The sequence below is a fragment of the Bombina bombina genome, chromosome 3, assembly GCF_027579735.1.
Source record: "Bombina bombina isolate aBomBom1 chromosome 3, aBomBom1.pri, whole genome shotgun sequence".
NCBI lineage: Eukaryota > Metazoa > Chordata > Amphibia > Anura > Bombinatoridae > Bombina > Bombina bombina.
Window position 1 is genome coordinate 1,048,210,848 of NC_069501.1, and position 26,860 is coordinate 1,048,237,707.

The window sequence follows — 26,860 nt, forward strand, 5'->3', positions numbered from 1 at the left end:
ACCCTGCCTACATTCGAGGGTGGTCTTTATTGCAGTTTCAGTAGAAAAGAATTATATATTATTTATTGATTTACATGCTTCGTTATACGTAAGAAGGAGTTACTTTGATTTAATTAAAAATGATATTATCGATAATGCTATTTTCCATACAAAAAAAAAATTCTAACACTTAAATGTGTTCCCAGTACAACGTTCCATTAAATGCACTGCTATACACAAAATACAATGTTATTTTATATTATATGCTATATCACACTGTCACAAAGTGTCACATTCAAAAGTGCTTTGTGTGCATATTTGAAGGATTACAGTAAGGTCTTAAAGGGACAGTCTAGGCCAAAATAAACTTTCATGATTCAGATAGAGCATGTCATTTTAAACAATTTTCCAATTTACTTTTATCACCAATTTTGCTTTGTTCTCTTGGTATTCTTAGTTGAAAGCTTAACCTAGGAGGTTCATATGCTAATTTCTTAGACCTTGAAGGCCACCTATTTTCAGATTGCATTTTAACAGTTTTTTTTTGTCTGGGAGCAGGCACTGATTGGCTAAACTGCAAGTCTGTCAAAAGAACTAAAATAAAGGGGCAGTTTGCAGAGGCTTAGATACAAGATAATCACAGAGGTTAAATGTAGATTAATATAACTGTGTTGGTTATGCAAAACTGGGGAATGGGTAATAAAGGGATTATCTATCTTATAAAACAATAAAAATTCGGGTGTACTTTCCCTTTAACAAGTTTATTATGCCTATTTCTATGTCGGTGTTGTAAATACTGTATATCCAGCAGTTGCAGCTAAACTTAGTCAATACTAACTTAGTATAGGGGGATATTTATCAAAGCGTCAACTATGTTGCATTCGCTGGAATCAATATGCTCGTCTAAAATAGCCAAACATCGTGGTCGCAGATCTGAATATGATCTCCACACGCACACCAAGTACGGGGCGATGAGCATCAGACTGTTGTTAACTAACACTCATCGATGACGCTGCTATTCGTGTTTTTCCCAACTTTATTTATACCATTTCACTAAACGCCGCCACTATACTAAAATGTTTAACCCCTATCCCGCCACCGCCGCAACCTAAATAAAGTTATTAACCCCGCCGCTACTAAATAAACGTATTAACCCCTAAACCTCTGGCATCCCACATCACCACCACTAACTAAACCTATTAACCCCTAAACCGTCAGCCCCCCACATCGCCAAAAACTAAATTAAGCTATTAACCCCTAAACCTAACAACCCCTTAACTTTAAATTAAAATTACAACATCCCTATCTTATTATAAATTAAGACTTACCTGTAGAATTAAAATAAACTACAGGGAGTGCAGAATTATTAGGCAAGTTGTATTTTTGAGGATTAATTTTATTATTGAACAACAACCATGTTCTCAATGAACCCAAAAAACTCATTAATATCAAAGCTGAATAGTTTTGGAAGTAGTTTTTAGTTTGTTTTTAGTTATAGCTATTTTAGGGGGATATCTGTGTGTGCAGGTGACTATTACTGTGCATAATTATTAGGCAACTTAACAAAAAACAAATATATACCCATTTCAATTATTTATTTTTACCAGTGAAACCAATATAACATCTCAACATTCACAAATATACATTTCTGACATTCAAAAACAAAACAAAAACAAATCAGTGACCAATATAGCCACCTTTCTTTGCAAGGACACTCAAAAGTCTGCTATCCATGGATTCTGTCAGTGTTTTGATCTGTTCACCATCAACATTGCGTGCAGCAGCTACCACAGCCTCCCAGACACTGTTCAGAGAGGTGTACTGTTTTCCCTCCTTGTAAATCTCACATTTGATGATGGACCACAGGTTCTCAATGGGGTTCAGATCAGGTGAACAAGGAGGCCATGTCATTAGATTTTCTTCTTTTATACCCTTTCTTGCCAGCCACGCTGTGGAGTACTTGGACGCGTGTGATGGAGCATTGTCCTGCATGAAAATCATGTTTTTCTTGAAGGATGCAGACTTCTTCCTATACCACTGCTTGAAGAAGGTGTATTCCAGAAACTGGCAGTAGGACTGGGAGTTGAGCTTGACTCCATCCTCAACCCGAAAAGGCCCCACAAGCTCATCTTTGATGATACCAGCCCAAACCAGTACTCAACCTCCACCTTGCTGGCGTCTGAGTCGGACTGGAGCTCTCTGCCCTTTACCAATCCAGCCACGGGCCCATCCATCTGGCCCATCAAGACTCACTCTCATTTCATCAGTCTATAAAACCTTAGAAAAATCAGTCTTGAGATATTTCTTGGCCCAGTCTTGACGTTTCAGCTTGTGTGTCTTGTTCAGTGGTGGTCGTCTTTCAGCCTTTCTTACCTTGGCCATGTCTCTGAGTATTGCACACCTTGTGCTTTTGGGCACTCCAGTGATGTTGCAGCTCTGAAATATGGCCAAACTGGTGGCAAGTGGCATCTTGGCAGCTGCATGCTTGACTTTTCTCAGTTCATGGGCAGTTATTTTGCGCCTTGGTTTTTCCACACGCTTCTTGCGACCCTGTTGACTATTTTGAATGAAACGCTTGATTGTTCGATGATCACGCTTCAGAAGCTTTGCAATTTTAAGAGTGCTGCATCCCTCTGCAAGATATCTCACTATTTTTGACTTTTCTGAGCCTGTCAAGTCCTTCTTTTGACCCATTTTGCCAAAGGAAAGGAAGTTGCCTAATAATTATGCACACCTGATATAGGGTGTTGATGTCATTAGACCACACCCCTTCTCATTACAGAGATGCACATCACCTAATATGCTTAATTGGTAGTAGGCTTTCGAGCCTATACAGCTTGGAGTAAGACAACATGCATAAAGAGGATGATGTAGTCAAAATACTAATTTGCCTAATAATTCTGCACTCCCTGTAATTTTAAACTATTAATTAACCTATCCTAACTATTATACTAAAATTAAATTAAACTATCAATTAAATAAACTAAATTACATATTAAAAAAGCCTAAACCTATTTAGGTTGCAGCGATGTCGGGGGCGGCAGATTAGTGTTTTTTTTACTCTGGGTTTATGTTAGGGTGTTAGGTGTAAACGTAACTTTTTCTACCATAGAATTCAATGGGGTATATTTAATTGTCTTGCAGCATCGAATATAAGCTTTCAGTGCTTTCAGACTCCCATTGATTTCTATGGCATCTGCGGCCTCAAGGGTGGCGGATTGAAAACCAGGTACAAAGCGTCGGAATAGCCGTGAGTGTACCTATTAACTATTTGATAAATGGGGAAAAGTGTCAAATAGAGCCGAATGCGTATTGGGAACATCTGTAATGACGTAAGCATCAATCTGTGTCGGATTGAGATCGCAGGATCTTATGTTACGTTACAAATTTCAACATTTGCCCGTCTTGAGGCTTTGATAACTAGGTCAGATCAATCTCGCAACAATTATGATGCGGAATTCCGGTGAATTTTCGGTTGACACTTTGATAAATAGGCCCCTTAGTCACATTCGGGTAGATTACAAGTTTTGAGGTAACAGGGGTGCGGTGCTAACTTGCACGTTATTCTCACCGCTCACTTACCTGCAGCCCTGGTATTACGGGTTTTTATCAATCCAGCGTTAACAGGCAAGAAGTGAGCGTAGAGCAAAATTGAGCTCCATACCGCACTCCAATACCAGCGCTGCTTAAGTCAGCGGTGAGCTGGTTATACGTGCTCGTGCACGATTTCCCCATAGACATCAATGGGGAGAGCCGGCTGAGAAAAAGTCTAACACCTGCAAAAAAGCAGCGTAAAACTCAGTAACGCAGCCCCATTGATTCCTATGGGGAAACACATTTTATACCTAACACCCTAGCGTGAACCACAAGTCTAAACACCCCTAATCTTACACTTATTAACCCCTAATCTGCCACCCTGACATTATACTTATTAACCCCTAATCTTCCGCTCCGGACATTGCCGCCACCTACATTATACTTATTAACCCCTAATCTGCTGCCCCCAACATCGCCGAAACCTACATTATATTTATTAACTCCTAATCTCCCTCCCCCAATGTTGCCGCAACCTACCTACATTTTATAACCCCTAATCTGCCGCCCCCAACGTCACCGCCACTATTCTAAATTTATTAACCCCTAACCCTAAGTCTAACCCTAACCCCCCCTAACTTAAATATAATTTAAATAAATCTAAATAAAATTACTTTTATTAACTAAATTATTCCTATTTAAAACTAAATACTTACCTGTAAAATAAACCCTAAGATAGCTACAATATAACTAATAGTTACATTGTATCTAACTTAGGGTTTATTTTTATTTTACAGGCAAGTTTGTATTTATTTTAACTAGGTAGAATAGTTACTAAATAGTTATTAACTATTGAATAACTACCTAGCTAAAATAAATACAAATTTACCTGTAAAATAAAATCTAACCTAAGTTACACTAACACTACACTACAATTAAATAAATTACCTAAATGAAATACAATTAAATAAATCAAATACAATTAGCTAAATTAAAAAAATTAAAAACACTAAATTACAGAAAATAAAAAACAAATTACAAGATCTTTAAACTAATTGCACCTAATCTAATAGCCCTATCAAAATAAAAAAAGCCCACCCAAAATAAAAAAAACCTAGCCTAACCTAAACTACCAATAGCCCTTAAGGGCCTTTTGCAGGGCATTGCCCCCAAGAAATGAGCTCTTTTACCTGTAAAAAAAAAATACACGCAACCCCCCCAACAGTAAAACCCACCACCCACACAACCAACCCCCCAAATAAAACCCTAACTAAAAAAACCTAAGCTCCCATTGCCCTGAAAGGGCATTTGCATGGGCATTTGGATGGGCATTGCCCTTAAAAGGGAATTTAGCTCTACTGCGGCCCAAAGCCCTAATCTAAAAATAAAACCCACCCCGAAGATCCACTTACCGGGAGAAGTCTTCATCCAAGCGGCAAGATATCCCTGACGAATGAAGGTACCTTTAAGTGACGTCATCAAAGATGGCGTCCCTTAGATTACGATTGGCTGATAGAATTCTATCAGCCAATCGGAATCAAGGTTGAAAAAATCCTACTGGCTGATGCAATCAGCCAATAGGATTGAGCTTGCATTCTATTGGCTGATTGGAACAGCCAATAGAATGCGAGCTCAATCCTATTGGCTGATTGGATCAGCCAATAGGATTGAACTTCAATCTTATTGGCTGATTGCATCAGCCAATAGGATTTTTTCAACCTTAATTCCGATTGGCTGATAGAATTCTATCAGCCAATCGGAATCTAAGGGACGCCATCTTGGATGACGTCACTTAAAGGTACCTTAATTCGTCGGGTAGTCGTCGTTGGAAGAGGATGCTCCGCGCCGGATGTCTTGAAGATGGACCCGCTCCGCGTCGGAAGGATGAAGATAGAAGATGCCATCTGGATGAAGACTTCTGCCAGTCTGAAGGACCAGTTCTGCCAGCTTCGTTGAGGACATCTTGCCGCTTAACTACTGACTTTAAAATGCGTTAGGAATCTTGACGGGATAGGGTGTACTGCTCACTTTTTGGTCGCCCAGGAAAAACTTGTAATATCAGCGCTATGGAAGTCCCATTGAAAAAAGACTATACGCAATTTACGTAAGTTGGTTTGCGGTAAGGCCAAAAAAGTGTGCTGTGCCCCTAAACCTGCAAGACTCATAATACCAGGGGGCGTGAAAAAGCATAGTTAGAACCTGATAACGCTGCTTTTTCAGCTTACTGCAAAACTCGTAATCTAACCGATTGTTAGTTTATGTGAAATAATAAAAAAAGGAAAATAAATAAACAAATATATAAATAAACACACACAGACTTCAATGGGGTCTGATAGTTGCGTTGCATCCATTCATACCTTGTAGTTAAGGCCACTAGTTTTACTTTTTATATTTTTTATAATTATTGCAAAAGGTAACATTGTATATTTTCAGTAATCTGTTTACATCTGTTTAGTAATTAGCATTATAGTGGTTAATAACCTTTATTACCTATTCACCAGTTTTGCATAACCAACAATTATTTTAAAACATTTTTGCCTCTGTGATTACCTTGTATCTGCAGACTGCCCTCTTATCTCAGTGCTATTTACCAATTTGCATTTTAGCCAATCAGTGCTGACTCCTGCATAAATCAGTTTGAGTGAGCACAATGTTATCTATATGGTACACATGAACTAGCACTGTCTGATTTTGGAAAAACTGTGAACAACTGTAAAATTTACTGAGATCAGATATGGCCTTCAGGGGCTTAGAAATCAGCCTATGTTTACCTTTCAACAAAAATATATAGAGAACAAAGGAAATTAGAATGTAATGTATAATGCAAATGCTAATTAAAGATAGCCTATTAAAACAATATACTGTAGTCAATAAGCTTCATCAAAGAGCCTTTTTTAAAGATTACTTAAAGGGACACTGAACCCAAATTTTTTCTTTCGGGATTCAGATAGAGCATGAAATTTTAAGTAGCTTTCTAATTTACTCCTATTATCAAATGTTCTTCATTCTCTTGGTATCTTTATTTGAAATGCAAGAATAAGTTTAGATGCCGGCCCATTTTTGGTGAACAACCTGGGTTGTCCTTGCTGATTGGTGGATAAATTCATCCACCAATAAAAAAGTGCTGTCCACAGTTCTGAATAAAAAAAAAAGCTTAGATGCCTTCTTTTTAAAATAAAGATAGCAAGAGAACAAAGAAAAATTGATAATAGGAGTAAATTAGAAAGTTGCTTAAAATTGCATGCTCTATCTGAATCAAGAAAGAAAAAATGTGGGTTCAGTGTCCCTTTAAAAAGTAAAGAGAATTTGACATTGCCGCCACCTACATTATACTTATTAACCCCTAATCTGCTGCCCCCAACATCGCCGAAACCTACATTATATTTATTAACTCCTAATCTCCCTCCCCCAATGTTGCCGCAACCTACCTACATTTTATAACCCCTAATCTGCCGCCCCCAACGTCACCGCCACTATTCTAAATTTATTAACCCCTAACCCTAAGTCTAACCCTAACCCCCCCTAACTTAAATATAATTTAAATAAATCTAAATAAAATTACTTTTATTAACTAAATTATTCCTATTTAAAACTAAATACTTACCTGTAAAATAAACCCTAAGATAGCTACAATATAACTAATAGTTACATTGTATCTAACTTAGGGTTTATTTTTATTTTACAGGCAAGTTTGTATTTATTTTAACTAGGTAGAATAGTTACTAAATAGTTATTAACTATTGAATAACTACCTAGCTAAAATAAATACAAATTTACCTGTAAAATAAAATCTAACCTAAGTTACACTAACACTACACTACAATTAAATAAATTACCTAAATGAAATACAATTAAATAAATCAAATACAATTAGCTAAATTAAAAAAATTAAAAACACTAAATTACAGAAAATAAAAAACAAATTACAAGATCTTTAAACTAATTACACCTAATCTAATAGCCCTATCAAAATAAAAAAAGCCCACCCAAAATAAAAAAAACCTAGCCTAACCTAAACTACCAATAGCCCTTAAGGGCCTTTTGCAGGGCATTGCCCCCAAGAAATGAGCTCTTTTACCTGTAAAAAAAAAATACACGCAACCCCCCCAACAGTAAAACCCACCACCCACACAACCAACCCCCCAAATAAAACCCTAACTAAAAAAACCTAAGCTCCCATTGCCCTGAAAGGGCATTTGCATGGGCATTTGGATGGGCATTGCCCTTAAAAGGGAATTTAGCTCTACTGCGGCCCAAAGCCCTAATCTAAAAATAAAACCCACCCCGAAGATCCACTTACCGGGAGAAGTCTTCATCCAAGCGGCAAGATATCCCTGACGAATGAAGGTACCTTTAAGTGACGTCATCAAAGATGGCGTCCCTTAGATTACGATTGGCTGATAGAATTCTATCAGCCAATCGGAATCAAGGTTGAAAAAATCCTACTGGCTGATGCAATCAGCCAATAGGATTGAGCTTGCATTCTATTGGCTGATTGGAACAGCCAATAGAATGCGAGCTCAATCCTATTGGCTGATTGGATCAGCCAATAGGATTGAACTTCAATCTTATTGGCTGATTGCATCAGCCAATAGGATTTTTTCAACCTTAATTCCGATTGGCTGATAGAATTCTATCAGCCAATCGGAATCTAAGGGACGCCATCTTGGATGACGTCACTTAAAGGTACCTTAATTCGTCGGGTAGTCGTCGTTGGAAGAGGATGCTCCGCGCCGGATGTCTTGAAGATGGACCCGCTCCGCGTCGGAAGGATGAAGATAGAAGATGCCATCTGGATGAAGACTTCTGCCAGTCTGAAGGACCAGTTCTGCCAGCTTCGTTGAGGACATCTTGCCGCTTAACTACTGACTTTAAAATGCGTTAGGAATCTTGACGGGATAGGGTGTACTGCTCACTTTTTGGTCGCCCAGGAAAAACTTGTAATATCAGCGCTATGGAAGTCCCATTGAAAAAAGACTATACGCAATTTACGTAAGTTGGTTTGCGGTAAGGCCAAAAAAGTGTGCTGTGCCCCTAAACCTGCAAGACTCATAATACCAGGGGGCGTGAAAAAGCATAGTTAGAACCTGATAACGCTGCTTTTTCAGCTTACTGCAAAACTCGTAATCTAACCGATTGTTAGTTTATGTGAAATAATAAAAAAAGGAAAATAAATAAACAAATATATAAATAAACACACACAGACTTCAATGGGGTCTGATAGTTGCGTTGCATCCATTCATACCTTGTAGTTAAGGCCACTAGTTTTACTTTTTATATTTTTTATAATTATTGCAAAAGGTAACATTGTATATTTTCAGTAATCTGTTTACATCTGTTTAGTAATTAGCATTATAGTGGTTAATAACCTTTATTACCTATTCACCAGTTTTGCATAACCAACAATTATTTTAAAACATTTTTGCCTCTGTGATTACCTTGTATCTGCAGACTGCCCTCTTATCTCAGTGCTATTTACCAATTTGCATTTTAGCCAATCAGTGCTGACTCCTGCATAAATCAGTTTGAGTGAGCACAATGTTATCTATATGGCACACATGAACTAGCACTATCTGATTTTGGAAAAACTGTGAACAACTGTAAAATTTACTGAGATCAGATATGGCCTTCAGGGGCTTAGAAATCAGCCTATGTTTACCTTTCAACAAAAATATATAGAGAACAAAGGAAATTAGAATGTAATGTATAATGCAAATGCTAATTAAAGATAGCCTATTAAAACAATATACTGTAGTCAATAAGCTTCATCAAAGAGCCTTTTTTAAAGATTACTTAAAGGGACACTGAACCCAAATTTTTTCTTTCGGGATTCAGATAGAGCATGAAATTTTAAGTAGCTTTCTAATTTACTCCTATTATCAAATGTTCTTCATTCTCTTGGTATCTTTATTTGAAATGCAAGAATAAGTTTAGATGCCGGCCCATTTTTGGTGAACAACCTGGGTTGTCCTTGCTGATTGGTGGATAAATTCATCCACCAATAAAAAAGTGCTGTCCACAGTTCTGAATAAAAAAAAAAGCTTAGATGCCTTCTTTTTAAAATAAAGATAGCAAGAGAACAAAGAAAAATTGATAATAGGAGTAAATTAGAAAGTTGCTTAAAATTGCATGCTCTATCTGAATCAAGAAAGAAAAAATGTGGGTTCAGTGTCCCTTTAAAAAGTAAAGAGAATTTGAGTATTATTATTATTATCGGTTATTTGTAGAGCGGCAACAGATTTCGCAGCGCTATAAACATAGGCGGTATTCAAGGTAGCAATTATAGGGATCAAATGGGTAGAGGGCCCTGCCTAGAGTCGCACTGTTGTAGTCAGCTTTTGTGAAGGTGATCAGCAAGCAGTTGGGCTCTTAGGCTTACATTCTAAGGCCTCTATTTAACAAGTTCTGGCGTAACTGATCCGACAGTGCAGATCAGGTCTGCCAGACCTTGCAGAATACGGAGAGCAATTCGGTTTCCGTATTCAGCATTGCACCAGCAGCTCACAAGAGCTGCTGGTGCAATGCCGCCCCCTGCAGACTCGCGGCCAATCGGCTGCCAGCAGGGAGGTGTCAATAAACCCGATCGTACTCGATCGGGTTGAATTCCGGCGATGTCTGTCTGCCTGCTCAGAGCAGACGGACAGGTTATGGAGCAGCGGTCTTTGTGACCGCTGCTTCATAACTGCTGTTTCTGGCGAGCCAATCACGGGACATCAAGCTCCATTCGGAGCTTGATAGATAGGCCCCTAAGGGGGTTCATGGCGGATAGCAATAGAGGAGAGGAACTGGTATTAAGAAAGGTCAGTGTAGGTTGTATGTATCCCTGAACAGAAGAGTCTTTAGGGAGCGCTTGAAGGTTTCAAAACTAGGGGAGACTCTTGTGGAGCGAGGCAGAGGGAATGTACTTACAAGTAGCTGAATATTTTGTACATTGTATGCATACAGAACTACACACTAGCAGAAAGGAGTAGTAACCTGTAGTAACAAGATGGCGTGAGGAATAAAGGTATATATCATCAGACAGCAAATAAGATACATAAATATAAAGGTTTCTCAAGCTGTATAACGGGGGTAAGATGAGAACAAATGTTACTAATGAAACATATCCTGTCCCTTTTTATCACCCGCTTTAGTGAACCAAAGAATATAGTAAACCAGAAATATTGTAATAAACGATATCAGCTCAAATATTGCAAAATTTAAATCATTCAATGGACATTATGGTGACAGATTTTTCACTTTTTTGCATGTTTTTAACATATTTCGTTTACATAATCCCTGGGATTGGTTGATAAAATAAACCATCTCATTAATTTTATATATAATAGAAACAAGCCTAAAGGGTTGCTTTTAAAAAAACAAATGTCAACATTTACTCATAAAAGCAAATTTTAATTTAACTTTTATGGGGGTTCATAACAGTCATTTGTTTGTCTTTCAGAAAGGGACAATTTATATATTGTATATATTGCTGCAAAAATGAAATGACATGATCGTCAATGCGATCACGTGATTTCAAGGCTGAGATCGGATCATGGGGTACTGCATACATTGCTAGGCACCCCCCAGTCCGATCTTGCGTTCATCAAAAGTAGAAGGCTGCAGGACGCCTTATAAGGTATGACTTCGATGCCATCCTTTGGTGTTAAAGCCCAGCGCTGTTAGGGTGGAATGGAAAGTCCTAACGACGTAAAGAGGTTAAAGATACTTCAATTTATCAATACCTTTGTAGGCTCAGGAACAGCAATGCACTATTAGGAGCTGGTGATTGGCTCATCAAATATATTCAGCTAGCTCCCTGAAGCTCTGGCACTGACTTTAACTATGTGTTATACACATAGCTATATGTAAGAAATAGTACATTAACATAATACTCAGGAGCATTATTTTTTACAATCGTCCCTTTAAGCCTTGTGTTGCAAAAAAACTCCACAAAGATATTTTAAAAGCATTTAAAATTGTTATTTTGTTAGAGAAAATTGCAGTGCTTTGATATTACAGAGCAGGCCAAGGTTACACCCCTTGAAGAGTCTTGTGGAGTTCATGGTTAAGCTCTCATTAGCTGTATCATTCACATTTGGAGGCAGAGAGAATGGGCTTGTGTGTCTATGTTTTCTGAGATGGACTTGAGGTGTACATGGGTATGATATGTCAATTGATGGGCAGAAGAATCAAGGTGTCCTGCACATAGCCGTGCACATCACATCTGTCAGTGGGTGGGGCTTAAATATGCCCAGTTTTACTTGGTAAAAGCAAGACATTGATAGGGTGTGTAAAACAGCAGAATGGGTGGTGATGCAGAGTGGAACAGAGCTTCCAAGCTGTGACCATCCTGTAAAATGCAGGACAGCTGGGGGCTCTGATATCAGCAGCACCATATCAAGGAATCCTTTACAATATCAATGTGTGGCTTGCAACTCACTTTTCAAAAAGTTTAGTTTGGTGCTTAAAAACCAGCTCAGACTAAGGGCACGATAATGTAAAGCTCTCTGGGCTGATGAGAATCTGTAAGAATGCTTGCCAGTACTTCTGTTTCCCTGGTGATATTCTATAAAGCCAAGGGTATCTCACTAAGGGGCGTATACTGTATATTTGTATGGGGAGGAGATGCATATAATACAAAAGTGCACAATGAACAATCGCTATATAAAAATAATACAAAGCAAATAACTGAAGGAAAAAAATTGTATTGTTAAAGGGACACTGAACCCAAATTGTTTCATGATTCAGATAGAGCATGCAATTTTAAGCAACTTTCTAATTTTACTCCTTTTATCAATTTTTCTTTGTTCTCTTGCCATCGTTATTTGAAAAAGAAGGCATCTAAGCTAAGGAGCCAGACAATTTTTGGCTCAGAACCCTGGACAACACTTGTTTATTTGGGTTCATTGTCCCTTTAAGGTGCATCAAAAATCATAAAAAAATAGTTCACCAAAAATTGTATTTTATCAGAAAATGTAAAATGTGTAGGTAAAATTACACAGGAATAAATTATATTAAATATGTACAACTGTAATTTAAGTATACTGGATGTGAAAAAAAAACACATAGAAATTCATACTTATAAGTACAAAATACAAAGTGTAATTGTTTTTTTGGTAAAATGAGCTGAACACGAGTGTTCTATGAACATGTATAAAAATTCAAAGATGCTGAACCAAAAATCTAAAATAATTTTTATATCAGTAGCCCATACATTCACTAAAAATTATAATTTAGGAATGTGGGGGGTACCAGGGTATATGTAAGTTTACAGTTAAACATACAGGAGAAAAAACATAACCACTTGGCACATGCTTAGATCACAAAGGTTGCATGATGGAGCCTAAGGTTAAAACATAACTTTTATTGAGATTACTAAAAAGTATCGTGATAATATTATCATAAAATCAATTAAAAAGAGAAACACATTTCACTGTCTGAGTACTGGGGAAAAATACAATAAATGTATCAGTCATATCAAACAACCATAAATCTATAACAGACAGGAGGCCTTTTCAAGTAAAAAGTAATCATCCACAGACAGAGAGGCCTTTTGTGACGCATCCAGCGACTAGAAAAAGGTCCCTAGCTTATTACAGACTATGATTTTGTGAACCCCACAAACAGTGTGAAATCAAGGGGCTTATCAGATATACTATCGCTGGGTGACTCATCACAATTATTATAAAAAGGTTAGGGCATCATCTGGATTATAGAAAAAAAAAACAAAGAAAATTCACTCAGACACTCAACTAGTTGCACGTCTATAATAATTATAGTTATGTTCCAGCAGTCAATCCAATAGTAAAAAATGGTATATATATAATCTGTAGCATCTCAAGTTCGTATATCAATTTGTTGTTTTACACACCTTAAAATCAGTAAATGTAACTCCCCATTTGTCGGTATTCTCAGCTTTCAGCATGTATATATAGCAATTTATTTTTGCTTTCGTTAGGGCAGTCTCTCAACTTGCTTTTATTGCATCCTAATGTTGTCTTCAGAACCCCTACTATAACAACCGTGCTAAAAATAGAAATGGAATAATAACATGTTTCCTCACCACTCTGCTGCTGCTTTCAAATGCTCCCTGATGCTCCCAGACCCCGGTCTGTCCACACTTCACGGTTGAGCTGTAGGGCAACTTCAATAGGTAAATATCAAACTTCTTACCCGTTACCGGTATGGCTTTTTGCTGCTCCCAGACTCCGGTCTGTCCACACTACGCGGTTGAACAAATTTCCGGATACCCGTGGTGCTGGTGACGTCACTTGTAGTCACGCCTCCTCCTTACGTGTGCAGCGGTTGATTATGGGTTCTCTCTTGGAACTCAATTCGGCTGGATTATTCCTGAAGTTGGATCGAAAAAAGGTGATAAACAGCAAATGGGTGCAAATAATATATGCGCTCCTTCAAATATTTTGATGGGTGCTGCTGGAGAAAGACGGCTTTGCAGGCTGTTTACTGGCTTTCTGGCAAAATTACATACAAAAAAGGGTCCATAAAGGAAGGATGCCAGTAAACAAAGTTAAAAACTAAACTTTATTGTAGATAATTTAAAAGGTGATGGGACAACATATCTCCTTAGCTGACAAAGACTAACATGTTTCGGCGAAACATGTTAGTCTTTGTCAGCTAAGGGGATATGTTGTCCCATCGCCTTTTAAATTATCTACAATAAAGTTTAGTTTTTTACTTTGTTTACTGGCATCCTTCCTTTATGGACCCCTTTTTGTATGTAATCATCTGGATTATAACATCATCACAAATGTTCCTTAATCAAATAAACCCTCCTAGCTATAAATAGCACTAAATGTATCAATAAGACAATTAAATCCTAAAGTGAACTCAGACAGGCGAAAGCCTGACGCACGTTTCGCCTGAGCTTTTTCAAAGGCATGAACAGCCCCATTATCGGCCTGAGTTTATTATTTTATTAACCAATCCAATTCAGTCAGAGTAACACACCTCTCTGTCCGTGGATGATTACTTTTTACTTGATCCCTCCTGTCTTTTAAAGATTTATGGTTATTTGATATGGCTAATACATGTATTGTATTTTTTTCCTCAGTACTCAGACAGTGAAATGTGTTTCTCTTTTTAATTGATTTTATGTTAGTATTATCAAAACACTTTTTAATAATCTTATTAAAAGTTATGTTTTAACCTTAGGTTCCTTCATGCGACCTTTGTAATCTTAATGTGTGCCAAGTGGTTATGTTTTTTCTCCTTTTTGTTTAACTGTTCCATGAACATGTATGATTCTCAAATCCCAGCGTAATTCTGTAAATATTTTTTCTTGCAAATTAAAAGGTGGTGAGCTTTAATCAAAATACTCAAAACACTAATTACTCTGAAAGGAAAACCTATGCATACAAAAATAACAGCAATTTTAAGGTACAGTGCACTGAAAACAGAGTAATTTGATTTGTATTAGGCACTTCGTCCTCCACTGCAAACTTTTACATAGCAGAGAGCTCTCATTATTTCTATGGGAGACATCTCGCCACTCGCAGGGACAGGCCCTTCTTATAGAATTATATAAGATGCCCCGCCCCCTGCGAGTGTCTGCGTGACAAACCACGTCTAGACTGGCGATTTTTTTAGAAGTCTTCCTTCTGCTTCCCATGTCTGTGTCACATAACGTCCCATTTTGCCAGTGTCCCCTTCCTCTAGTTGCCCCCCTTATCACAACTTCATGCATTTGCACTTTCTCCAAACATTTATTCAATTGCCGCATTATCTAGTGCCCTTCCCATCTCCTGCTCTCAGCTACATTAACTTTAAAAGCTGTTCTGGAAGCAGAGAGAGCAAATCTGGCTCAGTGTAAGGCTTGTTCCTTTCAGCATCACATAATCAGACTTTTCTCTTTGCACAATTACATCCGGAGAAGGAATACAAGCAGCTTTTGCTAGATGTGACTGATCTTTAACATCTGCGGTGTCAGGGAGAACTCGCAGCATGAGAAATTGTTTTAATTTATTACTGTTTCTGTGGGAGTTGTGAGCTATCTGCATTTAAAGTGACCTGATACAAAAATTACATTTTCTTATTCATTAGAAGCAGAACGTGTCATTTTTTCACTACTGATTCTAGGTAGCAATGTGTTTACCCTCTGCAAAGGGGGTAAAGTCCACAGTTGATCAGCCAATCAGCTGCAGCAGTCGCGTCTCCTTGCCAATCACCAGCTGTATCCTGCTCAGGCGTAGAAAACTTTGCAGTTTGTGTGCAGGACTTTACCTTTGTGTTTAACGACTTTGCATGGGTTAAACATATAGGGGTTGATCTCAATCTTGCACATGTGTTTGGCAGATTGTATGTGAGACTTTCTAGTGATCACATAATGCCTCGGTCGTTAAAGGACCATTAAATACAGTAAAATTACATGATTAACAAGTGTATAATAAAAAAGTAATAAAATAAGAATAACTCATTTAAAATTAGTAGTAGATTTTTTTCGGACAAATTTAAAAATTTCCTCCAGTTTGCTGCCCCCTCGTCATGTGACAGCCCTCAACCAATCACAGACTCATATATGAATATGCTGTGAACCTATACTGTGTACCCTTGCACATGCTCAGCAGATGCTCATCACTCAGAAATTGTGAATATAAAAAGATTTACACAATTTGATAATGGAAGTAAATTATAAACTGTATGCTTTAGCTGAATAATAAAAGCTTAATTGTGACTTTAGTGTCACTTTAAAGGTAATGTAAATTTTGATGATAAAGTGCCCGGTTTTTAAAAATTCAATTAAAAACAGGGGCACTTTAATTCATCAAAATTTACATTTCATTTGTGTTGTGAAAATACTTACCTTTAAAACTTGACAGCCGCTTCAGATTCCCCCGGTCATCTCAAGGCTCTTCCTACGTCAGAAATGACGGATAGGTCATCCTCCAATCACGGCTTCCCCCCCAGGGGACTCAGTGTCTGATTCAATGCCATGATTAGAGGAAGCCGGATTCCTCATTTTAGACCCAGGAAGAGACTTTGCGTCTGGCGGGGAAAGCGATGCAACGGCTGTCAAGATTAAAAGGTAAGTATTTTCACAACACAAGTGAAATGTAAATTTTGATGAATTAAAGTGCCCCTGTTTTTAATCAAATTTTTAAAAACCGGGCACTTTATCATCAAAATTTTTATTCACTTTAACAACCCTCATGTACATAATTGCTACCTCCTGAAAATCACACTAAATGATTATCTTCCACATTAATCTCTTAATTTCAAAATCCAAAACTAAATGATCATGATTGACAGCAAACAAAATGGTGATTTTTGGATTTAGCTACTACATTACTAAGCGAAAAACCTGTTTGGTGATTAATCATTTCCCATAGTGTGTTGTGATGCTATTATGTGACGTGTGTGCAATTTGTCATCGGTACTCAGAACTTCAGCAACAACAGGACATCTTAAAATGAAGCAATGTAGTATTTTGTATAGTAAATGCTATACAAATATTAATTAAAATGAACAGTAGATCAATGTTACACCATTTTTAAAACCAAATCAGTTGTTAAGATAAAATGATATAAAGCAGTGGTACTAATCAACAATACTCATTTTAAAGTATAATGTTGCTCTGTTGTGCATTTCTCTGGGAAGCTCTGACAAACTTTCTGATTTGATCACACCAGCAGCTGTAGTATTGTAAACTCATTAGCAGTTTTGTAAATAGGTGGTTTCAGAGGCTTTAAATAGCCAAGAGTTATTTTTGGAGGGGCTGTGAGAACAGGGGCCTATCACGTGCCTGCATCTGCATCTGTGAACCACAAATCTGCTAAAGTGTCCCCATGAGGCATTTTCAGGATCTTGATTCCCACTCTCAGACCAGAATCTCCCTCATATCCTGTATCACATATTCTCGCATTATCCGGTAGGAAGAATAGAATTCTGCAAAAAAAGGTTCCTCAGAGCCAGTTCCTGGATACCGTGGAGTTACTGATTACAGTGCAGAAGCAACCACTGGTTTAAGGAGGATTTACAGGTAATGAGGCATTAAACTCAATTAGTATTGAGTATTGTTTAATTATGTACAGTGAAAACACTTTGCAATGCTCATTCATTATGTATTTTGTCTTCTTTTCCTGTAATTTAACTCGGAAAAAGGTAGCTTTTTACTGTCACCCAAAGAGGCAGGAGTGAATCTCATAAAAAGCAGAACCCAGACTTCCTACGTGACCCCTTGTAATTGCTTGATTTAAACAGGAGCTCATTTAGAGCTACAGAAAAAAGTATCTTAGATAAACAATTCAAGAGGATTTTCAAATATTGCAAAACAGTACCAAATGACAGTTTTTTAATGCCTTTAAGCCATTTGTTTTGTATGCGGATCTTTTGCAATAGAGTGATTCATTTCTAAGATACAGTACATATAAACATTACCGTAATGTCCCTTTAATAAAGGTCAACTGGATGATTTTTTAAAGGGACATTTTACTCAACTCTCCTTGTGTAACTGAAAAAATAAAAACTTTAATGATATATACCTGGGCTTTCCTTTATGTAAAAATATATCTAACACATAAGCAGCTCTATTGTCATTTACTGTTTAGCTCCTCTTCCTACTTTCATTTGCAAGGTAAAGAAAACAAACAAACAAAAACAAAAAAAAATCAACCAATCAGCATCATCAGTGCTGAATTCATATTTTTCTGTGATCTTCTGGAATTTCTCCTTAATCTCAAGGGATTTCACTGTAATCTTACAATATTTCAGAGTAAACTTTCTTGGACTAAAGAGAAATAAAGTGACTGCGCCTGTACATGCCACATGCACGCTCCCTTGCAGGTCCAGAGAGAAATATACAAATTAAATAGTTAAAGGGACACTAAAGTTAAAATTACATTTTTATGATTCAGATAGAGCATGCAATTTTAAAAGACTTTCAAATTGACTTCCATTATCAAATTTTGCAGTCTTTTTATATGCACACTTTCTGAGACAACAGCTCCTACTGAGCAAAGGCACAGTGTATACTATACTAGTCTGCAATTGGCTAACGGATGTCACATTATACTGGGGGCTGGCTAATGGAGAGAAAAAATTGTTGTAGAAAACATTTGTTTATTTGAAATTTAGAGTGTTATTGCATTGTCTTTTTATTATATTATTCTATTGTATTCAATGGTCCTTTAAAAGTCCCTTTACAATGGGATGTGGTTACTAAGGAACTTTTTTAAGATGAGATGTTCATGTGATATTTTCTAGTGTGATTTCTACAGGTATTTGACTTAAAGGGGCATTAAACACCAGAATTGTTGTTGTTTAAAAAGATAGATAATCCCTTTATTACCCATTCCCCAGTTTTGCATAATCAACATGGTTATATTAATACACGTTTTATCTCTGTAACTAACTTGCATCTATGCCTCTGCAAACTGCCCCCTTATTTCAGTTCTTTTGACAGACTTGCATTTTAGCCAATCAGTGCTCACTCCTAGGATCTTCATGTGCGTGAGCTCAATGTTATCTATATGAAAGGCATGAACTAACGCCCTCTAGTGGTAAGAAATTGTCAAAATGCTTTCAGATTAGAGTTGCCTTTAAGGTTTAAAGTGAATGTAAATTTTGATGCTAAAGTGCCCGGTTTTTAAAAATTCGATTAAAAACAGGGGCACTTTAATTCATCAAAATTTACATTTCACTCCTGTTGTGAAAAAACCCCATACCTTTTAAACTTCACAGCAGCTCCAGCTTCCTCCACCCATTGCAAAGCCTCTTCCTGGGTGTCAGAGTATATGAATATTATGATGAATATTACATATGTGTACATATATATATATATATATATATATATATATGTATATTTTATACACTGTATATGTTAGATGAGAACTCAGGATTAATTAAACATGAGTTTGTTGAACACAGCTTCTAATACACGTCTATCAGGATTGACGATCAGTAGAGCCTTTTTGAAACACAAACATTTCTTTTCTAAAGGAAATAGCTCAGTGACCCTATTCATTTGACTATATATGCAGATTTTTATAACCTCAGAACATTTGGTGAGGTGAGAAAAGAATGTGTTCAAGGACCCCTTTGGAATTTGACACGTGTGATACAACAGTTCTATCTCACTGAATCTCTATTTGAAGACTTACTGCAAAAACCCCTCTTGGGGGAAGGTGACACAAATAAAATCAAATACTCATCTGCACTTCTGGCTAAACAGGAAATATGCTGTTTTAAAGACTCTTACAACTCCTCATGGATTGACCCCATGTGGTGAGTATGAGACAAAAAGTCTGGCAACTGAAGTTACTGAAAAGTTAGAATGTTAGGATAATACAGTGAAGACAAATGACTTACATTATGATTCATGATATATATATATTAAAATTAAGCACATTGTATTAGGTGGATGATTGCTGCAGGGGATATTTATATAGGAAATAAATTCAGATATACATAGAAATGATGTATATGTTTTGAAAACACAAAAGATCTTACTTAGCCTCTGTGTGTTTAAAAACATGAATAGATGTTTATGGACCTGAAGAGAAGTGATTATTAACATTTATTTTCTTATTTCAGATCTACATAGACAGGATTCACTTGGAATACAGTACAATACTGAATTAAAAATAAGCTATTATTCACATGTAAATGCCAGGATACCGATAAAATTGTAATGCATTTTAAGCTACTAATTAGCAGTATTAAATTGCCTTGATATAATAAAATGTTAATAATATAACATATTTGGTATCAGAATAATAAAAAAAAAATAACCTAATATTAACCATCTGTAATTGAGGTTATATATGATTAATGCAGAGAGTGTGATCTGATTAAATAACCATTTTATAAAAAAAAAAATTAACTTGCTTAAAAATGTCAGAAATGCTGTATTGTATTGCTATGTTGTACTGTATGCTGCCACCTGGTGTTATGTTGCGAGAACTACAGCCAGAAGGTTCTTTCTGGCTGTTAAAAATGAAATTTCCAAGGGCCAATCCGATTTAGACTTCCCAGATAACCAATGGGAAGGTCAGCTCCCGTAGTGCCACCCACATGATGTCATCAATGATTATATACTGGGAGTGTTGAATGCACAAGAGAGAGTTGTCTGTAACTTGTTGAAAATTAGTGATCTGATTTTGGCTGCGATATACCTGAAAAAAAAAAAGTTCACTTCAGCAAGGAGCTTAAAACTTATCCTCGATTTGTGCAAAAACCTTCTTTCAAATGAGATGACCTAAAGACCGCTACGAATTGGTTCAAAATTGGTGAAGTATATTGTATTTTAAATTGGTAGTTATAAGCCTAGGTATTGTTCAAATCTGTGTCTGAATTGGCTAAGTAACTCATCTATACAAGTTCTGATATTGTCGGTTAATTTTGTATTAGGATAAATTGCAGTTAAATAGCAGAATATATATTTTATCCTATTGTTTTATAAACACTGTTTAGAATTGTATTGTTTGGATGTTAAAGGTTTTTAGTCCCATTGTGTTAAATAAATAAGGCTGAATTGTGAAGGTATATTGTTCTGGGTTTTGTAAGAAGAATAGCATATCTTAAGAGTTGGTTCTAACGCATATAAACTTTTATTTAGTTTCCTTTTATTGCAAATATAGTTCAATATGTTTATGGATATTAACTAAATAAAAGAATTCAGATATTTATATTAATTGTATGGTCTAGTAGGTGCATGGTTGATAAGGGTTTCTATTTCTTTGTATTGTGTTTATAACCCTGCCATAAACTTATATATATTATTTGGATAGCACTGCTAAGATTTTCATAAATATACTGACATAATAATTGGAGGCATTGCATGAGATTTAATAATATCCATCATAATTGATATAATATATTTGTAAGTAAACAGAAATTATTATAAAAGAGAAAAAAAAAAAAAAAAAAAAAAAATTCATATTTCGATATTAATATTTTGAAGATATATTTTTTTTTGAAAAGTTGAAATATTAATTTTCATATTTCGAGATTGACATTAATATCTTGAAATATTATTAAAGATTAATTTTGAAAAATTAATAAAAATATTAATTTTTCATATTTCAATATTAGTCAAAAATATTAATTTTTCATATTTTCAAAGTTAATCAAAAATATTAATTTTTCATATTTCGGAATATTAATTTTTCATATTTCAAAATTAATAATATTTTTTTTTTTTTTTTAAATATAAAATTTTTTCTCTCTTTTTATTGGCAAAAATTGTATTAGCATTTTAGTTAAATAAATACTAAACCAATACAATAATGTCTGTAGCCAGAAGTGACTCATTTAATTCTATACATAGCAATGAAATTGGTCCCATAACCATACCTATTACTAAAGGTCAGGTCCTTAAGAAAGATATCTTAAGTTACCTTAAAGGGAAGTTTAATATTGCGGGTGAATTAAATGATTTTATGGATATGCTTGAAACTAGGGCTAAAAATATTACCGTTAATAATAATATGTGGAATGAAGAGAATGAATTCTTCCAGGAATTATTAATGATTAATCAATGCGAAGCTCCCAAAAAGCGAGACGAACTAATACTAAAATCCTGGCCCCTTTTAATATGCATAATTGACGAAATGTCGTTTTGTGTCACAGACAAACGATTGCAAATACAGGAGCTAGAAAATAGTATTCGTTCCTCGCGCAGACGCGAAGAGGGTTTAAAAATAGCCAAAAATAAAATGGATGAATTTGCCCAAAACCTAGCCACCTTAGATAAGCACAATATGGACTTAATCGCGCAGATACAAGATTTAAATAAACAGCTTGCGCAAAGCCAGAGAGAACTAAGCGATTTAAAAAGGTCATATCGCCATAATGAAAACCCCTATATTAGCAATGAGAATAATACAGATAATGCTAACTCCTTTAGCGAACGCGTCAGGGACGAGGTACGAAAATATATAGAACAACATAGACAAATGACCCCTAACGGGTCAGAAGTAGATTTCCCAAATAGACAATCCCCTCAGGATGTAAATCCAGAGGACAGCTGTAGCGCAGCTGATGCGGGGGAGGGAAACTCTAACAGAGAGTCCCAAAATAAGTCTGATAAAGTCTATGATTCCCATAAAATAATCACCTTCGTACAACGCGCAGTACCTATATTCTCCAATAAGGGAACAACATCTGTAATTGATCATTTACAGGCTTTTGAAAATGCGTTAGCTATAATGAATGTTACAAGTGAGAAATTGAAAATTGAATTTCTACCTTGGGTATTTGACAGTAAGCATCACAAATTCTTTGCCTCACTAAAGGATATGAATATTCATTCCTGGAATGGGGTAAAACGACAATGCAGAAAAGAATTCGGGCAATATTGCACTAAAACTGCCGCGAAGATAGCGGTATATGGTTTAAAGTGTCGTGCGAATCAGAGTCCAATCGAATTCCTTTCTGTATTGAAAAATGCGTACAGTATGGCTGAAGATAATCCCAAATTTGACGGCTCAGAATTTGTAAATTTATTTTTTGAAGCACTGCCTACACCCATCAAAATTAACTTAGCTAGAGATTTTGATGAGGACTGCTCATTGGAATGGCTGATCAAAGAGAGTACAAAATTATACTCTATTCAGCAGTCCAGTGAGCAGGGGGTTAAAAAGGAATCAAAACCCAAAATTGTAGCAGAAACTAGGGTGTCACCTAAACCCCTCAATGTGGAGTCTAACAAGAGAACTTATGCAGAGGTGGCCAGTCAAAACAGGCCATCTCCACAGAGGTTTAATTCTGCCCCTCCCCCTACACAGGTTGAGGCGCAGGGAGACTATAACCAAAGTGGGGGACATAATCAGGTGAATAATTACTCACAAAGAGAATACTCACCAAATAATTGGTATCCGCGCAAGGGTAGATACAATAAACGGCGAAGATATTCTCAGGGTAACCAGACACCCCAGGTATATAATGCTTCCCAAAATATTAATACTGAACAAGCTGAACCCCAAGGGCAACCACGCCAGAATAGAAATAGTGGCCCTGATTCTGAGGGAACCCAATGGTCCAGGAATCAGTACAATGGGGCACCAAGAGATAGGCCCAGGGGTAGAGGTAACTTGTACAATCAGGTAGATATGCTGTTTACCCAATTAAATCGGTTGAGCGAACAAATCGCTAATATGAGTCAAAAATCTACGGCTCAGCAACCGAACAATACTTTTTTAGGGGTACAGCCAGTGGTCAGCAGTGGACCACAGGCACAGTCATAAATACTGCAGTATCACCTGAAGGGGAGGGGAGAGATATACAAAATGTAGTAATAAATATCAATGATACTAATCATGTTATCTCCCCACAGACCGGAAACGGACAAATTAGCTGTGACAATGAGCGACATCAGCCGGAAAAAGTTAACAAATCTCTTCCTTTGCAGCTCTATCTTAACCTTGTTTCCACAGATGCAGTACAAAAGAATCCAGCCGACCCTGTCATAGAGGAAACAGGTAGGTATGAAGCTTCTTCTGCATCGGAAAGCATGGCAAACTCAGGTAATACGTGGCGAAGCCCACAAATGTATGAGAATGCAAATTTTATGTGTGAAATGATAGAAACTGCAGGAAGATATTATGTACTAGTTGAGCTGCAAGATTCAGTCTCCAACCCTATCAGGGGATTAATTGACACTGGGTCACAGGCAACTATCTTATCCCACAGGTACTACACACAGCTAAATGAGCTAACACCCCACAAACCTAAAATAAAAGAATTTGACGGTTCTCTAATAGGTGTTGGGGGTGACTCCCTAAAAGTTTACGGTACTGCCTGGTTAAAATTTAAATTGGGGAACAGGGTCATAAGACACCCTGTCATTATAGTGGATCTGCCAACTGATCGTTTAATTATTGGTAGTGATCTCCTGAAACGATTAAGCACCATAATTGATTGCATAAATAATGTAATTTGGTCGCAAGTTAAACGGCCTATCAATTATGAAAAATCTGGTATATCTCACGCCCGACATAGCTGTCACGTGGTGGAAGAGAAACCAGATGCTGTGGAGATTCATTTCAGGAATAACTCTGCACCTGAAATCACTATTCTACAAATAGACGATCAGACTCCTTTTAGTGGCTCTGATGGTAATACTTTTAAAATTTCGCCCGGAAAAATAGCGAATATCTCCCTAGATGGCGATATATTAACCATATCACTCCACAAGGGGGATCCTAAAATCCCTAAAGGGGGAGGCCATGCTCAATACCTCACAGGGATTGAGAGAGTTAAAGAGGATCTATTTATCCCTATACAAGTGCATGACCTTGGTAAAACCAAGTATGCTAAAATAAACTTAAAACAGGAAGCTAGCTACATAAGCGAAGGTTTATTAGCGCAAATAGCTGAACCTAAAGTGATTAAATATCTTTCTCCCCAAGACCACTGTGTCAACGGCCTGGATGACAGGTCTGAAAGCTATAACATCACAGCTAAGTGCTTATTATCTATCTCTATTGGTAATAAGTCAGTGAAGCACCTGTTTTTAGTTTTAAATACTCCCCATAATCAAATATACATTGGCAATGATATCTTACATAGATATGCCATACAAATAGATTTGATTAATTCTTGCCTCTGGAGCAGGTTAAAGGGGGACCCTGAAGTATTTCAGGATGAAAATGCAGCCCTGAAATCAAACCAGCAATTGCCATATGCTGTGAATATGCAGGTATCTAGCGATGTTATAATTCCTGCTGGGGCTGATAAATTTCTTTTACCCTTACAGGTAAAGAGAGGGCAGAAATTAAAAACTTCTGAAACACTGATTTGCCTCTCCCATAGAATACAAAATCTGGGTGTCACAGTAACCTACACTCCTATGGTGAATATTGGAACTGTTCCAATAAATATTATTGTGCATAACATGACCCCACAGGATATAACATTATCCAAGGGAACTACCATAGGATATGCACTGGAATCAAGTTATTACACTTTTGGATTCCAGAATAATGTAATTGGGCTAATACCTGAAGGATACCTAACTGAAGAACAATTAATAGAACAATCCTTTGCATCTATGCCAGAGGGTCTATTTAATATTCAGTCTATTTATCCCTTCAGCTCAGAGGAAGGCATCTGTAAAATTGAAGAAGCCTCTCTAGTGTTTGATCAGCCAATCAAACAGCAAGATTACCCCAATACCCAGAGTCATGGGAGCAATGTAAATTATAATCAAGGGGATCTCACCTCTAGACTGGAAGAAGCCTATGAAATAGGACAGCCTGAAATCTTTCCAGGATTTCAGCAAATAGTCGAAGAGCAAATATCCTTAGCTAATGGCTGTTCCAGCGATGATGAACGCCAACAGCTGCGAGAACTCCTGATGGAGTACAAGGATATTTTTGCTAAGGATTCTTATGACTGTGGTACTACAGACTTGCACATTGCAAGAATACAAACAGATCCCGATGCACCACCTGTATTTGTCAAACAATACAGACTTCCCTTAGCCTCATATGATTCTCTTGCAGAGATCATAAGGAATTTGGAAGAAAGAGGTATTATCAGACAGGTGCACAGCTCTTATAATAATCCTATTCTAGGTGTCCTTAAGCCCAATGGACAATGGCGTTTGTGTGCTGACTTAAGACAGCTAAACAAACGAGTATACATGTCTGGCTGGCCTGTACCATACATTGACCAGTGCCTAGCACAAATGCAGGGATCCAAAATATTCACTGCCATTGATTGTGCACAGGGATATTGGACCATAAAGGTACATGAAGAGGACCAATATAAGCTAGCATTCTCCTTCCAAAAGGTTCAGTATGCATTCCAGAGACTTCCATTTGGATACATAAATTCTGGACATGAATTTGCTGTATTCATGCATAAGGCTATGCCTGACGCACTGGAAAGGGGGACCTTATCTTATGTTGATGATGTTTTAATCAAAAGCACAGACTTTGAAAAACACATTGCAGAGCTTAAACACGTCCTCAGCCAACTTAAAAGGGCAGGTGTCAAATTATCCCTGCAAAAAGCTCAATGGTGCCGCACTCGTGTAAACTTCTTGGGACATGAAGTTACCTCTGATGGATTAAATCCCCAGAAGAAAAAGGTGGAAGCTATAGTGAATTCTAAAAACCCAACTAACTTAAAGGAATTGAGATCATTCCTGGGTATGACGAATTATTCTCGCAAATTCATTGATAATTATGCGGAATTAGCTAAACCACTACTACTTCTTCTAAAGAAGGATGTGAAATGGCACTGGAGTGAGTCTCAAGAGACAGCCATCAGAGAGCTGAAGAGAAAACTCACTCAAGCACCTTGCTTAGCGTACCCTGAAGGTGGTAAACCTTTCTTCTTAGAGACAGGTTACACAGATATAAGCATGAGTGCTGTGTTATACCAAAAGCATGATAATTTGAAC

General features: G+C 36.9%; 1 protein-coding gene across 4 annotated transcripts in view; it reads left to right on the forward strand.

Moving 5' to 3' along the window:
- Window positions 1-26,860, forward strand: part of ZNF385A (zinc finger protein 385A) — a 496,048-nt gene that overhangs the window by 41,106 nt on the left and 428,082 nt on the right. Inside the window, exon 1 of one of the 4 annotated variants that reach the window (XM_053708273.1) lies at window positions 17,098-17,491. The exons of the other annotated variants lie outside the window; for them this stretch is intronic. The gene's annotated coding sequence lies outside the window, so the exon portion shown is untranslated. Of the gene's footprint in view, window positions 1-17,097; window positions 17,492-26,860 lie in introns of those variants that run through there. 4 annotated transcript variants of the gene reach the window in all.